This window comes from Amphibalanus amphitrite, unplaced genomic scaffold (assembly GCF_019059575.1).
Source record: "Amphibalanus amphitrite isolate SeventyFive unplaced genomic scaffold, NRLGWU_Aamphi_draft 001118F_arrow, whole genome shotgun sequence".
In the NCBI taxonomy this organism is placed as follows: domain Eukaryota; kingdom Metazoa; phylum Arthropoda; class Thecostraca; order Balanomorpha; family Balanidae; genus Amphibalanus; species Amphibalanus amphitrite.
This window is the reverse complement of record NW_024882612.1, coordinates 60,299-76,441: the sequence shown is the minus strand read 5'-3', so window position 1 is coordinate 76,441 and position 16,143 is coordinate 60,299. Positions and strand designations below refer to the sequence as shown.

At 60.7% G+C, this 16,143-nt stretch overlaps 1 protein-coding gene across 2 annotated transcripts in view; it reads right to left on the bottom strand.

The window, feature by feature from the left end:
- Positions 1-2,548: 2,548 nt before the first annotated feature.
- Positions 2,549-16,143, bottom strand: part of LOC122370283 (terminal nucleotidyltransferase 5C-like) — a 57,618-nt gene continuing 44,023 nt past the window's right edge. For both annotated transcript variants that reach the window (XM_043345750.1, XM_043345751.1), the window contains exon 3: positions 2,549-4,763. The gene's annotated coding sequence lies outside the window, so the exon portion shown is untranslated. The remainder of the gene's footprint in view (positions 4,764-16,143) is intronic.

Genomic DNA, 16,143 nt, shown 5'->3' with positions numbered 1-16,143 from the left:
ATAAGCTTACGGTTTATGGACTCTAGTGCTCTTATAGCTTTCTTAATGTATAGGGAATATACGAAACGCGTCGAACTATAATGTCAATTTAATGGAAATAATACTTTTGTTAACCATTATGAGCTTGGGTAATATCCTTCTTGCACATGTTGAAACCTTCGGGTATTAAGACCAAAATGATAGAGCTAGTAAAGCGAATATCTTTCCTCGTGCCTTTTTGGCGCCTTAGCGCCTAATTGTTAACAACAACAGCTGATGAGCGGTAGTCAAACTTCAAAGCACTCGCTATAAAAGAAAAGATGTGTGGCCGGCCCATTACCCACCGTCCGTTACTACCCCGCTCTCGGCTCTATCTAACTTTACCTTTAACTCTCGCCGGACAATGGACATATTGGTTTTCTACATACGCGCCGGCCGAGGGGGGGGGGGGGGGTAAGACCACCCCCGCCGTTTCGCCTTTGGTGGAGCTAGCGCGCCGCGGAAAAAAAAAACGAGCTTGTGCGCCGTTGCGAGACACAGAGATTGATACCCGATTTTAAGGTCCTAGGTCAACCGGTGTCCTCTGAGTTCAGGTCAAGTGCCCCAATGTGCAGTTCCGTTTTTGGTGAATAATTTCGCAAAAACGGCCGCAGAGCCGCGATATTGGCAGAATCGTGTTCGCCTCGCTCAGGCGCGTCGAATGATACACTTTTTGTTTGGGTGAGGTCAGCTTAGGGTGTTGACCTCGGGTCACGGTCAGGTCAGCGCCCCCAGGTCACGAAGTTAGTCGAAGGAGCCGGAGGTCATGTCGCATATCATTCGATTCGGCTGGTCTTCTTGAGTCTATTGGTGGCTTTCCAGACTCGCTGGCTCAATTTGATCGGGAGTTATTGATGGTAAACTAATATGACCCTAATGACGTCATAAATGACGTCACGCAAGGTCGACATTGCAAAAGTGACGCATCGCACCTTGCAAGGAGTGCATGAAATCACGATTCTGTGTGCTTGAGATAGTTGGAGATCGTTCCCGGTGCCAGAATAGCAGTTTTCATTTTCCCCGTTGACTTATAATGGTGAGGTCACGAAAAATGACCTGACCTCATATGACCTTTAGGAAAAATCCGAGGTACACAAGTTGTGAGACTGGTAATGGATACTAGATCCTGCAAGTTTCGTTTCCCTGTGAAAGCTCCTCTGGCGTGAGGGCGTTGCGAAGTTGCACATCTGAAGACCGTGCAGAGGTTCACTTATGACGTCATAGGTCAATGACCTGACCTCACCCGAAAATGCAGTTGGTGTCAAAAGATCCGCCCTGGATCAAAGGTCACGTATGCCAAGTTTCAGCTCTCTATCGCCAGCGTGTTCGGAGCTATCGCGAAAAAAACCTATGGGGGCTGCACCTGCTTCGGGCGGCGAGGGTTAACGTTTCCTAGAATACCGGCCAATTTACACCATTCCTCCCTAACATTTTTCTAACGTTTGCTAATGTTTTGAAAAGACGATGGCAGGACTTCGACCGCCTCAGGCGCAGTGCACAAAACACCGAAATTGTGCTGAGATGTGAATGAAGCCTTTTCAACTTTGAATCAGGTAGAGCCAGTGGAATAACCTAATCCTCAGAAGCATGCCGGCCGGCTGGCGGTCTAGTGCGAATGTGTGGATATTTTTAGTGTTCGTTTTTGTGTTTTTAGCAGGTAGTTTTGTAAATGTTCGCTCCAGCTTCTGCCGCGGGCCGGCGGAGCGCCGGTACGGCGCCACGCCGTCGCTCCTGGGGACGACCCCCTGTGGGCCTCCGCTCCTGCGGGCCTCCGCGCGCACCAGCGCCCGCCGTCTGCATCTCCTGGTCAGCCGCGCCTGTCCTGAGCAGATCTTCAGACCAAATGCGTTGGTCCTGGCCTGATAAAAGCCGTACGATCCCGCCCCGGCTGCCGGGGAAAAACACCCGGCTCGTTGTTACGTAAGCGGGCCAGGCCGGTTGCCGTTTCCGGCGCCAGTTAGGCCGCGGCGCGCACAACAGGCGGCGTGCATCGACCGGGCCAGTGACGTCACTGGCGGCGGCGAGCCAGTGACGTCAGCGGCGGCAGGGAGACGTGCGTGGGCGCCGCCACTGATAATCCGGGAATAGGCCGGGCGGCTATATCGGTCCGCCAGTGCAGCTGATGTGCGGCGTAAATTTGGCCGCAGAGGCCGCAGAGGCCGGCTGCGCAGGGCGGTCTCCGCCGGATACACGGCAGAACCCAGCGGAGCGCGGGACGGCAGCGGAGACATACCCGGCAGAGCTGCTGCACGCTGAACAGGGCTCACTTCGGGTGGCTACCACGGATCCACTGACGGGCCCGCACCGCTTCCTGTCCACCGGTGCTAATTCTGACAGGCGGAGTTATCGCAAATAACTAGATAACACAATGGTCCTCCAGGTGAGCGGTGTCCCCGAGCTCACTGCCACAGAGGTAACAGACGGACAACATACCCGAGCTAGACCTCCACTTGGTTTTGGCGATCAGCCTGCCCAGTACCCACATACCTACTATTGCACCGTCCACATAAGCCCAACTGACACACGTCAAAACGTTGTCATTTTTATTGTTTTTCTTTCACAAAGAATATTTGACAAGTCAGGAAAACTATACGGCTTCTCAAACGGCACACACACGCATACACCCGCGCGCACAACCACACACTGGACAGGCGCAGCCGCGCGCGGGCGGCGCTCGCCCGCGCCACCGCCGCGCCGCTGCACATGGTCACACCGTCATTTTTAATTTATTTTCTTGTCTATCCTGAGAGGCGAGCGCTAGCCTTTGTACATATATCGGCGAATGACCCGACGGCCATACTAAGGCAAAATACTTCATTTTGCCAGTGTGGGGCGGCGGCGCCCCACACTCGGTAAGTTGGCTCCGGCGACGTAGGGGGCGCGGCGCCGGAGCGCGGGAGGATGGGCCGACCGCCGGCCGCCGGCCGCAGTCCCCGGCTCCCCGTCGCCCACATCACTGGGCCGTCGGCCGAGCGCCGGTCGGCGGCCGTCCTGACTGTCCCACACAGCTGGGCCGTCCCACGCCACTCCGTCTGCCGCAACCACTGGCCGCAGAGATCATCCAACACGAGAGAGAGGGACGGCGGCGGCCGGCGAGGGGCCCGCCGGGCCGCCCCGACCCGCGCTGTCCGCCACTGACCCGTCACACCGCGCGCCCTCCTGCACCCGCGGACACAGCCCGCGGCGCCCTCCTGCACCCGCGGACACAGCCCGCGGCGCCCTCCTGCAGCCCGCGGACACAGCCCGCGGCGCCCTCCCGGCCCGCGGACACAGCCCGCCCCCCGCCCCCGCACAGACTTATCACCCAGCCACAGGCGACACAACCGCTACAACGCATTACGCACGGCGCCATCCCAGCTCCCGCTGTACAGAACACCAGCTGACGCAGTGACTGCAAACCCAGCCCCTGTCAAAGACCATTGACCTGGGCATGTTTCTTCTGCAGCAAGAGCTGAGATGCATGGGACGATGCACGACTACATTATGTCAATTTCACCCTGGGGTACCTTCTTTGAGGAATGCTCAGCGGCCGCTGGGAAGGACAACGGACGCCCCTTTATCTGTCCGAAGACAGCAGCGCCGACCGCGGCCCGCGTCACACTAAATGAACAGGAATGCCTTGAGCCCACCAGGGGCGGCCATCAACAAAACATGACACCGAAATTCCGGCCCCGGTCAGAGCGCGGCGGACTGCCGGTCACTGCCGGTAACAGCGGCACTGGCCAGGGCGCCGACAGCCGGTCTGCCTCGGCGGCCGGCCGGACGATTGTCGGGCTGGCCAGGCGCCCTGTTGGCGCCGACTCCGGCCCCGGCGGGCCGCGCGGAGCCACGCAGCAGCCGCGGCGCCCGGCCCGCAGCTCGGCGCTGACCAGTCACACTCAGCGCCGGCGCGTGAAAGACCTGCAATTGCAAGGGGATGCCCTCCGGATAGGGCGCGCCGCCACCGCACCTCCGGACACGCGCCGCGCGGACAGAAGCGCAGACGCGCGGACAGGCGGACACGGGACACTGCCCGACGGGGCCGGACCGCTGCACGGCAGGCCAGGTTCCGGTCAAGACGTCCAGGAAGGAGTATGGAAGACAGCACTGCCGATAGGCCAGGCAGCTTAGCGACAGGATCAGGGCTGGGTGGTCGCGGCTACTAAAACGACATGAGCAAAGAAAACGAATATTGAATGAGAAGCTAAGAATTGCATAAAGACAACAGAACAAAGGTAGAGAGGAAAGAGGTCGACTGCCACGCCTCCCGTGCCAGCCGGTCCATCAAAAGTCATAACTGACGATACTGGCTACACTTGGAGAGACGGTAACTTCAACACCATGGGTCAGGAAGTGCTCGGGCCAATCCCGCATCCGCCGCCGTTCGAAGATCCATAGGCAATCCCCAAATTTCCTCAGAGTTAACAGGTGGGCCCCCGGTAAAATGACATTGGTTCGCTGGAGCATTTCCGCATCACTCTGCAGAGCTACACAGATATAGTTACAAAGGTTATGATGATTGTCCACATGTTGGGCGCCCCGCCAGCTGGTCGCTGTTCCGGAGTCCCGCCGCGCCGCCACCGTGCGGCGACCGAGACTCGGCAGCAGCCACCGCGCCCGGTCTGAACCCACGTCTCCGAGAGCCGTCCGCGACCGACCGCAGTCCCACGGCATCCGCCGCATCCCAGCGGCCGGACGGAGCGCCAGGCTGCGACACGACACGACCGTACGGAGCGCAGTCGGTGGTCTCCGTCGTACGCCTTCGTCTGAAACAGGAGGAGAAAACTGTCAGCATCGCTCTACGACAGAGTTAGGGATCGGCAAAGAACAGGCAAATCACAACACCAAGGGCGCACCAATGAACATAACATCAATGAAACATTACTGGAACAGGTGGTAAAGCATGGCGGAAGACGAAAGTGAAGCATCTCTGTGAAGGCGCCAGTTGGTTCATGGACATGAAGCGTCGAGAGGTCACCACCGTATGAAGGCGGTGGAGGATAGGTCGGCTGCAATCATACTACCGGTGTTTCATGCGAGTCGCTGGGCCGGAAAGGACTACACTGCGGAGCACCGTGGCATGTCCTCTCACAGACGGTCTCCTCAGGCGACGACCGAACATCGGCAGCCTCTACACCAGCGGCCACAACGAAACAACGCCAGACAGGAGGACCTATCCCTTAGATAGCGCACCAGCCCAGAGTCCAGCCCACTGGCCACTACTCGGCGGACGGATCCCTGTCCCACCACCTTGGACTCTTCCCCAATGAAAATGAGGGACTCCTTCCCCGCTGCCAACCTTGGCTGGCGGCCTTCGCCTTCACCATGGGGGCTCACGTCGCGGTCGCGTTCCCCGTGCTGCACGGCACGACTCGGCACCTCCGTCGGTACTGATCGTGACTGGATGCTGACCGCAACGGCCAGCGAAAGTAACGCCACCGGTCGCCGAGGCCGGACAGTCAGCGCTCCGAGTCAGCGGCACACCGGTATCAGCTTGAGCAATGTGTCCGAATATGCATCATAATCCTACATTAGGTTATGATCTCCACTCTTCGTGACTTTCTCCGCGAAAATTACTCTGCTGATGATTGCTGACGTCCCAGCCAATTATCTGCAACAGTAGATTTACAATACAGAAGATGCAAGAGCGCCAAATAGATATATGGTTCATAGTATTAGGTGTAAGGTTTCCTATGAAAAGCCGTCCATTTTGGCCTCCCATGGCACTCAGACAGAACCAGAGAGTGACGGCTGAACTGTCCGCGCTGCCCTGGCAGCCGGTGAGCGCTTCCCTGGTGGCTGGTGAGAACTGCCCTGTGGCTGGTGAGCGCTGCCCTGTGGCTGGTGACAGCTGGTGGAGTGTCCACCCGTCCCCCGGCCCCGGTCCAGGGCCGGCCGCCGTTGGAGTGTCTGGTCTGTGTCTGCCGCGGGGTGCAGGGTCCTCAGCGCCAGACTGCCGGCTGCGGTCCGGGAGAGAAGCTGCAGCACCAGACGCGCCGGCGCCTCCCACAGATATCAGATACCTCCTCATACCCAGCAGCCGCCTCCGCGCAGATACCAGTCACGCCCCCACAGATACCGGCCGGCGCCTCACAGATACCTCCAGTAGCTCACAGGTATCTTCGCACAGACACCGGCCGGCATCTCCGCGCAGATCGCATCACCGATACAGTCAACTATAGTCAACAGCCGCCTCCCCGTAGTCAACAGTCACCTCCGCAGAGAAACCAGCCGCCTCCGCACAGAAGCCCCTCTGCGCGGGGCATCCAGGCGCGCTCTCAGCGGCAGTCAGTGCGTCCAGCCCGTACGGGGGCGATGCCACCTGTCGTCTGCATCCCTCACAGCCACTGTCGTCTGCATCCCTCACAGCCACTGTCGTCAGGCATCGCTCACAGCCACTGATGGCGCCAGGCATCCCTCACTACCACTGATGACGTCAGGCATCCTTCACAGCCACTGATGGCGCCAGGCATCCCTCACAGCCACTGATGGCGTCAGGCATCCCTAACAACCACTGATGGTGCCAGGCATCCCTCACAGCCACTGATGGCGTCAGGCATCCCTAACAACCACTGATGGTGCCAGGCATCCCTCACAGCCGGCGAGCTCAATAACAGAGGGTTGCGCGGTGCGCGGCCGGCGCTCCCGGCAGGGGTCCTCCCGGAGCGCCGTGGCGCCCATCCGCGACGCCCGCTTGTCCCGGCCCGGGTCAGACGACTGTATTACCGCCGGCTACCTCAGCTCGGGAGCGGGACACAAACTGACCTACACGGCCAGTCCACTCCGCCTGGGTCACTGAATGGACCGCACTGGGACCACTGACCGCCGACCACTTCATTTACTGGCACACGTACCGCCGACTTTACGGTCCCCTATTCCAGCTGAGTTAGACAGCGGGCACGGTCCCCTACGGCGGGGGGGGGGGGGCGACGGGGAGCCACTCCTGGCCGGGTGGCACTGCTCTGGACAATCCTCCAGTCCCCCCAGCGTCGGACACGGCTCGGGGCAGCGGCTTCCCGCGGGCGGCGGCCGTCACTCCGCCGCCGCGCCGGACCAGTTGCGTCAGCTCCAGTCTCCGGCAGTCCCCGCCACCGCTGCTGAGAGCTGCACCGCAGTCCGGACGGTAGGGGAGACAGGGGCGGAGTGGGGCCACCGCCGGCCGGCCATCTGACCTCTGGTCACCGGCGGGGTCATGGCTGGGTCCCCGGTCGGCCTCCTGACCCCGGCTGGGTCACCGGTCGGCCTCCTGACCCCGGCTGGGTCACCGGCGGGGTCATGACCTCGGCGGGGTCAGCGGCCGCGCCACTCGGTCAGCCCCGGTGGGCTCAGTGCGCCCCGGCCGCGGCCAGTGACAACTGCAGCCGAGTGACGACACGGCGTACGACGATTGCAGCATGGTCAGCGGCGTAATTCGGACTCAGGCATTACGAACAGCACACCACCGCGGACAGTGGAGAGCGGTGACCCGACCAGCCGAACCCGTCCCTGCAGCGCGCCATCCCTCGGACTACACTGTCCAGTTCCACCTGGCTCATGACACCATATACCCAACAAGAAATACGAGTCAGCGCCGAAAAAAATACCACTCAGCGCTGGAAGAACGAGTGGCTTACGTCGTAAAGCGTCCGTATCTAGTGAGGATCGGACCCACGTCGGGCGCGCGGCGGGGGGGGGGGCTGGTCAGCCTCCGGCGGTCACCGCGTGCTCGGCCGAGGGAGAAAGTTGCCGTGCCGGCTGCAGCGAAGGTCAGTCTGGGCGACCACGGCCACGACGCGGTCCATGGAGCCGGGCCAGCCAGGCCCAGAGACCCGTACCGGGCCAGCCCCACAGCAGCTACGGACTCGAACCGGGCCCAGCACAGCGGCCACAGGCCCGACCAGCGACCAGCGACCAACACAGCGGCTGAAAGCTCGCATTACCACAACGGTCGCGTCGGGTCGATGGCGAATGGAGAGTTCTCCAGAATAGCTCGGACTCCGGCTCCTCCGAGCCGTTACGCCCACCCCGGCCAGTCGACTGCAGAGGAGGAGGGGACAGTGCCGGCAGCGGCGGGCGCCGTGGGAAGCTGGCTGCCATATGCTGCCATATGGGACGCCGCCCCCGTGCAGTTCCGGTGGGACACGTCGTCGTCGGTGTCGGCGGCCGGCGGGCCATATTTAGCGGCCGGCCGCCGACCGACTGACTCCAATAGGCCGCCACCGACAGCCAGCCGGCCGAGCGACCCCGAACGGCCGGCGGCACTGCGGCCGAGCCGGAGCGGGGCACCGGACCAGAGGCACAGCCTTAGATAGATAACCGTCCCACGACCGGCGGAGACACCCGGAGTCCGGACCTGACCCGGACTAAGTTCATACCGTCTCCGCGGCCCAGTCCGGCCAGACAGCCGGGGGCGAAGAGGTCAGTTTCGTCCACCACCGGGCGACGGTCCGTCCTGGGCCCGCGGGCGGCGGGGGATCAGTTTCGTCCACCCCCGGGCGCCAGCCGGAACTGGCCGGCCGGCCGTGACGCCGCTCAGCTTTCTTTCCGGACAGACGGAGAGAAACGCCGCGGTGCTCGACGGCCACACAGCCGGCCTGCGCGGCGGCCAGAAAAGGAGCGGACCCGGCCGGTGACGCCGCGGCGGACTGCCCGCGCAAATCGGCTGCGACCGACTGGGGGCTGGCGCGCTGCGCAGCCAGAGAGCCCTCAGACAGGTGGGGGTGGCACTGGGCGTGTCCTGCCGGGACAACCTTGAAGCCCAACCCCCCCCCCCCCGCTGGCCAAGGTCGCCACGAGAGGTGCGCGTCAGCGGACGGGGGGGGGGATGGAGGGGAGGGGTGTGGTTCACGGACGGAGCAGTGGCGCCCATATAATTCAGAGGGCTCAACCGTAGCCTGGATCTCATGCCAGCGACAAATGCTCTGTGTTGTACAAAAGGCGCCAGCGTTCATAAGAACACGAGGAGCACAAGGCAGATGCTTCCGGCTGGGGCCGCGGCAGCCGTGATCCGTTGGTGAAACGCTCCCCTCCCTCCCCACCCCTGCGGGGACAGTCCGGGGGGAAACCGGCTGCGCGGGCGACGGGAAAAAGCCGCCGCCGTGCCAAGAATACGCGTGCTCGCCGCCATGGAGGGCGCCAGCTACGGCTGGAGGGGATGGAGGGTCACACGACGGCCGTACACGTGCGTCGTGCAGCCGTGCCGTGCACGTGGCGCAGACGGGGCGGCACGTCCGGTCGTAGCCGGCCGGGCGACCTCACTGCGCTGGCCGGGCGCCAGCCGCTGCCGGTTCCTCGCTGGCACCACGCCAGGTGCCCTCCGCCGTCCGGTCCGGGGGTAGAGAGGGCCACTCAGTACCCTGCTCTGCCCCTGGGTAAATCTGTGCATGGTAGAGGTACGAGCACCAGCTCAGAGCTGCGCTCGGACCACCGGACCGATGGGCGGCAGCTGAGCGACGTCGGAGAGCGAGACGGACGGAGGACACTGAGCGACGTCGGAGAGCGAGGCGGACAGAGGACAAGAGTGAAAGTCACCCGCGCGCCGGCAAGGTGACATATGCACTATGCAGCGACTCCGACATTAACCTCAATATTATACACAGTTCCGTCCGGCGGCCGGTGTACCGAGAGGGCGACGCCGTGGGCCGCGGCAGCAGTGGTCTCCCCAGCTCTCTCGGCCGATAGCAGACAGATGGGAGGCCGGGAGGGACCAGCCACAGACGGGGAGCTTTTCCCCACGCCCGGCGGCTGTCTGTGGCCGTCATCAGGTACAGCCCACCGCTAAAGTAATGTAGGGTTTTACCAATCTCAACGGTTGGCTTTGACTGGCGATTGTTTAATGCGGAGTGATCGAAAAGAAGATGTCAATAGCTAAAGTTGCAGCTGCAAGGGTGACGATACATATAAGCTACATTCAAAGTTTAATTGTAGTCTGGCTAATCGTTCCTAAGCTTCAGAAGCAGAACATACCCGTGACTGAAACCCCACATTACTTCTGCTGTGGACTGTACCTATCGCCAGGGACTGAAGTGACCCTTGGTGGACCTACCTTAGGCGAAAGAGAGCCCACAGACGGGAGAGTTGCATCTATTCTGACCTACACTTAACCTGTTAGATAAATGCTATACGCATTTATATCAACTTTACTACTTAGAACCAGTGAAGAAGCTGAGTCATCTCATTTGCACACCACAGTTAATCGCATATCTTTAGGCTCTAATTAACACGTGGTCTGGAAGCACAAACAGAAGCGAGCTACCTCTATCTTTACCGACGGAAACCTGTCTGTGTCGTTTTTCCAGGCTGGAGTACAGACAATGATACCGATCGTAGCTGGAAACAGGCCGAGAAGAGTTCAGCGATGACCTTGACGACGAACAGTGATTACCCAAGTCCGGCGTGCCAGGTCTAATCGCTCGCTACAATCGCCGTAGTGTTTGTCTCCAAAAACCGGCGGCGAGCCTCCCCGTCCGGCCCGACCAGAATCAGTAGTCTTTTCGTCTTTTCTGGGAACTGTTGCGCCGTCTTGCTGTTATGTTTCGGTTCAGGCTGCCACCGCGTGCAAGGAACTTGAAAACGGCGAATAACACAATCAGTTTCCGAACAAAAACAAGACACTTGTCTCCAAAGGTGCCTTCTTGCCCGTCTCGGACAATAAACAAAGACGCGAGCCCTGAAGTGTCCAGGTGAGGTGCGTCTCGAGCGGCCGGTCGGCTGTCGGGGCGGGCGGGGTTCCTAGTGCGAGGTCCGCTGGGACTGCAGCACCTCCCTGGCACTGTCTGATCCAGCCCAGCGGTCCCAACGCGGGTCGAACCCAGCGCGGTCCCAGCCGGGCCGAACCCAGCGAGCCCCGCCCGGCAGAGCCCAGGCGGTCTGCGCACCGGCTGCCGCCCGCTGGTCAGCTCCTCCCGCCTAACAACCGTTCTCCTCCACCTCATCATCTGGGGAGCGCTCTGCTCACCACGGCACAGGAAATACAGCCAGTCACTGATGCACAACTGAACTGGATGTCAGCATGACGGCGTCAAAGTGCCGTCGCCGGTGCCAGCGGACAGAGGCCCAGCCCCGCAGACCGGGCCGGGCTGGGCCGCGGCGGGTCAAACAGCTCTCCCAGTTCCCGCGGCGGTAAAAGCCGGCCGGCAGTGTTTGCCGAAGTCCGGGCAGCTGCTCGGCCGAGCGACGCCGGACGGCAGAGCCGGGCGTTCAGCGGCCAGGAAGAGCCCGCCCGCAGCGTTTGGAGCGGAAGTACGCCCAACAGAGAGCAGGTAGTTCACCGGACCTACATGCTTTTTACCAGAACTTTATGGTAGAGCGGGTACAATCGGCGTTTTTCACCGGAAACCCGCTCCGGATCCCCGCTCACTGCGCGGTATTGATGCGGACATATCCAGGTCGAAATCACGGCCCTGACGCCCGGCGACACCTGCTTTGATGTTCCAGCATATTAATCAGCTAGTCATCTGCAGAGGACCGCCGCGATCCGATCCATTCGTCGGATTAGCCGCCCAGCGCCGGGACCGGAAGAGCAAGGTGAAACCAAAGTTCCCAGCAGCGATGCGACGATTTGGCCTTCTCTGAAGCTCGCTCCGTAATTGAAACGCTTTCAGAAAGGTTGGCCCCCGCGCGCCGGTGGGGTTTTCCGCTCACTGGCCGCCGCCACTGCCGGAGAGTGAACAGACCGCCTATGGGACAGTGGACAGCCGTCTCCCAGTACTGCCCACTGGGAGTGGGGACGGACGGTAGAGTTCTGCACGGCTGCAATTTTCCACAGCCTAGCCGCCCCGCAGCCGTGGCTCCACAGCCACAGCCGCCCACAGCCGTGGCAAACTGTGGGCAGCCAGCCGTCAGCCGGCCGTGGATACTTTCAATGAAATGCAACCAAATAGTATATAATAAGTTGTTTTTAGTTGAAACATATAGCCAAAGGCACATTGCAATGGGCTATAGATTCTCAAGCTCATGAAGCATCATAGGTTAAGTGGTTGTGTATCTGGCTTTAGGCCGAAGGCCTGAAGCCTGATGCGCAATGCATGCCTACACAAGCCCTTGCAAGTTGTTAAGAAAGATGGGTAGGTAGGTACCTACATCAACAGAAAACATAAACAACAAACCAGAATAGAAGCACTAGCAGTGTAGACATCTAATGCCAAGTCCTGAAGCATGGTTGTGGGACAGAACAACAGACCCTGATGCTTTTCATTATCAATGTTAGGTATGAAAAATGAAACTGAAGTTGATGGACTGTCAAACAGTGATTGTCTAGTCAAAACTCTTGCTTCTTTCTTACCTTGCATATTTTCTGGGGTGTGATATGCCAGGCTTGAAGCAGCCTTCTGAGCAAGTCTCAAACTAATTTGATATGCAAGGCATCAAAACACTAGTGAGCATCCAAGAAAGAAAAACATTCATCCATTTTGATTTTTCCAAATAATGATCTTCGCTCAAATCCCCAATGACGTGCGAGCCACAATTGCCTGTTTCAATCAAAAATTTTACTTGAGTTTTTAATGACGTCAATAGTAGGAAAGTGGCAATAAATTGTTTTGTTTCACTATAAACAGCCATAAAAATTATGATTTTTTAAATAATAACGCTATGCAATTAAAGACTTCCTCTAAAAACAAAGATCAAGTATCAAATTTTTATATTTTTAGAAAAAGACGTCATTTTGTTAGTAAAGTCAACAGCTCGCGTAAGAAATATTGTGTTCAGGGTTTTCACCGTCATGTGAATTACGTGTTCAGGGTTTTCACCATCATGTGAATTAACCGTAAGTAAGGTTCATGCTCACTTATAATCTAATTCCATTGGCTTCGTTGATCGGCATTTTCTGTTAGCGGTCACTCACACACCAGTTAGAACATAAAGCGCCAGTTTTATATTATGTAATTGGACTTGCCGAAAATCCAGAAATTCATCTAAGAGGTATTTTAGTTTATATTTTATTAAGCCTTTACCTGCCTTTACCTAGGCATGATTTCTTTTTCTATTACCTGAAAGAATTATTGAACGCTCGTCTTCAATAGCTGTAAGGTGCTCTCCTCATGACCAGGTGAGATTGATTTGAGAGGGATGTGACAATGCAACATGTTGCATTTTCTGAAACTGTCAAGCTCTTGATGATGAAGGAACAATTGGTACCTATTATTAGTATTCTGTACCAGAGTGCAAACTCCCCTACAGCAAATGGTAAAACCATTACAGGTTCTCAAAGGCTTCACCACTTTCAATGTTGCTGGGCATCCTTTGCATGATTTTTACAGGCTAGACTGCTTATCAGAATGTAAGATTAAGGATTTAAAATTTTATATTTGAGTACTTAGATTGAGCTTGAAATCTCACAGCCGTGGCCACAGCCGTAGCCGTGTTCTTGGAGATATTTGCAGCCGCCCCGGCCCACAGCCGTGGGGCTGCAGCCAGCCGCGGCTGCAGCCGGCCGGTGCAGACCTCTAACGGACGGGATGGGTGACTACCGGGCCGACGGCGGAATAGTCGACATATTGATCCGGTCAACGATCAGTCAGTGGTCCAGGCAACACCCATCCGCCTCCGATTCGCTATTCGTCGTCACCGTCACTTCTAGGCATCCTAGGAATCGTAGCTGTTCCACCCGCGAATTAGTCTACTGACCCGCAAATTAGTAACTAGTGATAGCCAATGCACGTCTAAATCCGGCAATTCGGCAGCGCCCACCTAGCGCCGGGCTCCTAGTTCCACCGCACCCCGCTCCTACTGTAGTCGGGCTCCCAGACACAGCCCCCGGGCCCGGCGGGACTCGGCTCCCGGAGATCTGCCGAGGGCGGTCACTGGAAGCAGAGCGGCGGGTTCCAGCGGCCCCGTCGCGTCGGTGGGCTGGAACTAACGAAATAACGCCTCACTCCGCCTCTCAGCGGGAACAATGGACACCGGACCGACCGCTGCCGGGGACAAACGGGGGCTCCGGGATAACCGGGGGGGGGGGGCGCCCCAGTCCCCAGCTCTACCGAGGGCCGGCCGCGCCGCAGTCCCAGGTCAGGCCAGGCCGGCCCAGTCCCAGGTCGGCCCATGCCGCCCCAGTCCCCGGTCCCAGGTCAGGCCGCGCCGCAGTCCCAGGCCGCCCCAGTCCCCAGTGCCAGGTCAGGCCGGCCCAGTCCCCAGTGCCAGGTCAGGCCCAGTCCCCAGTCCCAGGTCAGGCCCAGTCCCCAGTCCCAGGCCGGCCCAGTCCCCAGTGCCAGGTCAGGCCAGGCCGGCCGCGCCGCACCTACTGACCGGTCGCCGCCGGGCCGCCATTACACTAATCACGGCCTAATGACCGGCCGACGATTGTGCAGTTGCACTGTCGGGAGAGAGCGGCCATAGCTCAGAGGCGAGATCTTGGTGATGAGTGGTGATGAGGAGGTAACGGGTCGGCCTCCACTGCAGTCCGGGTCAGGTCAGCGCCTGGCCCTCTCACTGCAGTCCCGGTCAGTGTCCCATGGCCGCCCCTCTCGGTGCAGTCCCGGTCAGGGGCTGGCACAGCGGTCAGCCCGGAGCCGTCCGCGCACCACCGCGTCAGGGGGGCCGGACACAACAGAACGAAACAGCAGAGGGCGAGACACCAACACACACACACGACAGTTTGCCAAACTGGGAAACTATCGCAGTTGGACGGCTCTGGCACCGTGCCGCCGGCTGGGCGCGGTCTGCGGCCGGCCTGTCCACAGTCTGGAGCTCGCTGTCCCGCCATGTGCTGGGGCTGGGGTCCCCTCCACCGCCGGCCTGACTACGGCGGGCGGCCGGCGGAGCCGGCGACGGGCCAGACCAGACGGCGCCCCCCCCCCTCAGCCAGACGGGGGGGGCGCGGCGCCCCGGAGTCGGTCCGACCAGCTGACCCGGCCGGCCGGCCGCCCGCCACCGGGCGCACACGTGCTGTGTTGCTGGGCGGTCCGCCAGTGGTTGAACTGTGGCAGATGGTGGGCTGGGCTGCCGGCCCGCAGCTCCGAGCCCGAGCTCAGAGATGTCTCGGTAAGGAAGAGTTCTGTAGCGGAAATACAGACGTCTGCCAGCGGAGCACAGGGCCGACAGCTGGGGCCCGCCAGACAGCAGGACAGGCGGCGGGCACAGACAGACAGCAGGGCAGACAGCTGGGGCCCGCCAGACAGCAGGGCAGACGGCGGGCACCGGCAGACGGCAGGGCAGGCGGCGGGGCCCGCCAGACAGCAGGGCAGACGGCAGGGCAGACGGCGGGCACCGGCAGACGGCAGGGCAGGCGGCGGGCACAGACAGACAGCAGGGCAGGCGGCGGGGACCGGCAGACGGCAGGGCAGGCGGCGGGGCCCGCCAGACAGCAGGGCAGACGGCAGGGCAGACGGCGGGCACCGGCAGACGGCAGGGCAGACAGCGGGGCCCGCCAGACGGCAGGGCAGGCGGCGGGGACCGGTGGCGAAGACGGCGCGTCTCGGTCGTGCTTTGGTCGCCCGCCAGACGTTCCGCCGCGGGAAAGTGAGCGCCGGCCGGCGGTCACGTGGTCTGGGTTTCACCGGGCTTTTTACCGGCCCTAGACACCACGTGACCAGCGCTGAACAGGGCTGACTGAGGCGGGCTGACGAGCCGAGCCGAGCCGAGCAGATGCTCCCGCAGAGACGACACCCGGCACATGGCGTCAGCTGCCGATACGCAGGGAAATCAGTAGCGCCCAGTCGCTCAGCTGATCTGAGCCGCCAGGGGCCGTCGCCGGGTGACGGCTCCGTGGCGGCTCCGCACTCGGCTCCGTGACGGCTCCGTGACGGCTCCGTGACGGCTACGCACTCAGTCAGCTGCGTGGCGGAGGGCGGAGTGCTCCAGTCCCGCCCGAACAGACCCAGTGGACAGCTCACTCAGACGGGCTGGAGCAGGCCGTCCTGACGACCGCTGATCGCTGCCGCCAACACCTAGCAGCAGCGGTCCTCCCGGCTCTGCCCACACCTAGCAGCAGCGGTCCTCCCGGCCCCTTTTTGTGTCGTGGCGACCTTGCCGCACAATGCACGGCTCCTGGCCCAGTGCACGGCCCAGTGCACGGCTCGTCTGACCCAGTGCCGCCTTCCGGAGCCGCCGGCCAGCGCGGACGTATCGCGGCGCCGGGACCCAAGGCCGCACACCGCTGGACGTCACCGCGCCTCTCCGCCCAGTCAGCTGCAGCTGACTGGGCGGAGAGGCACAGCGGCCGGTCCCCAA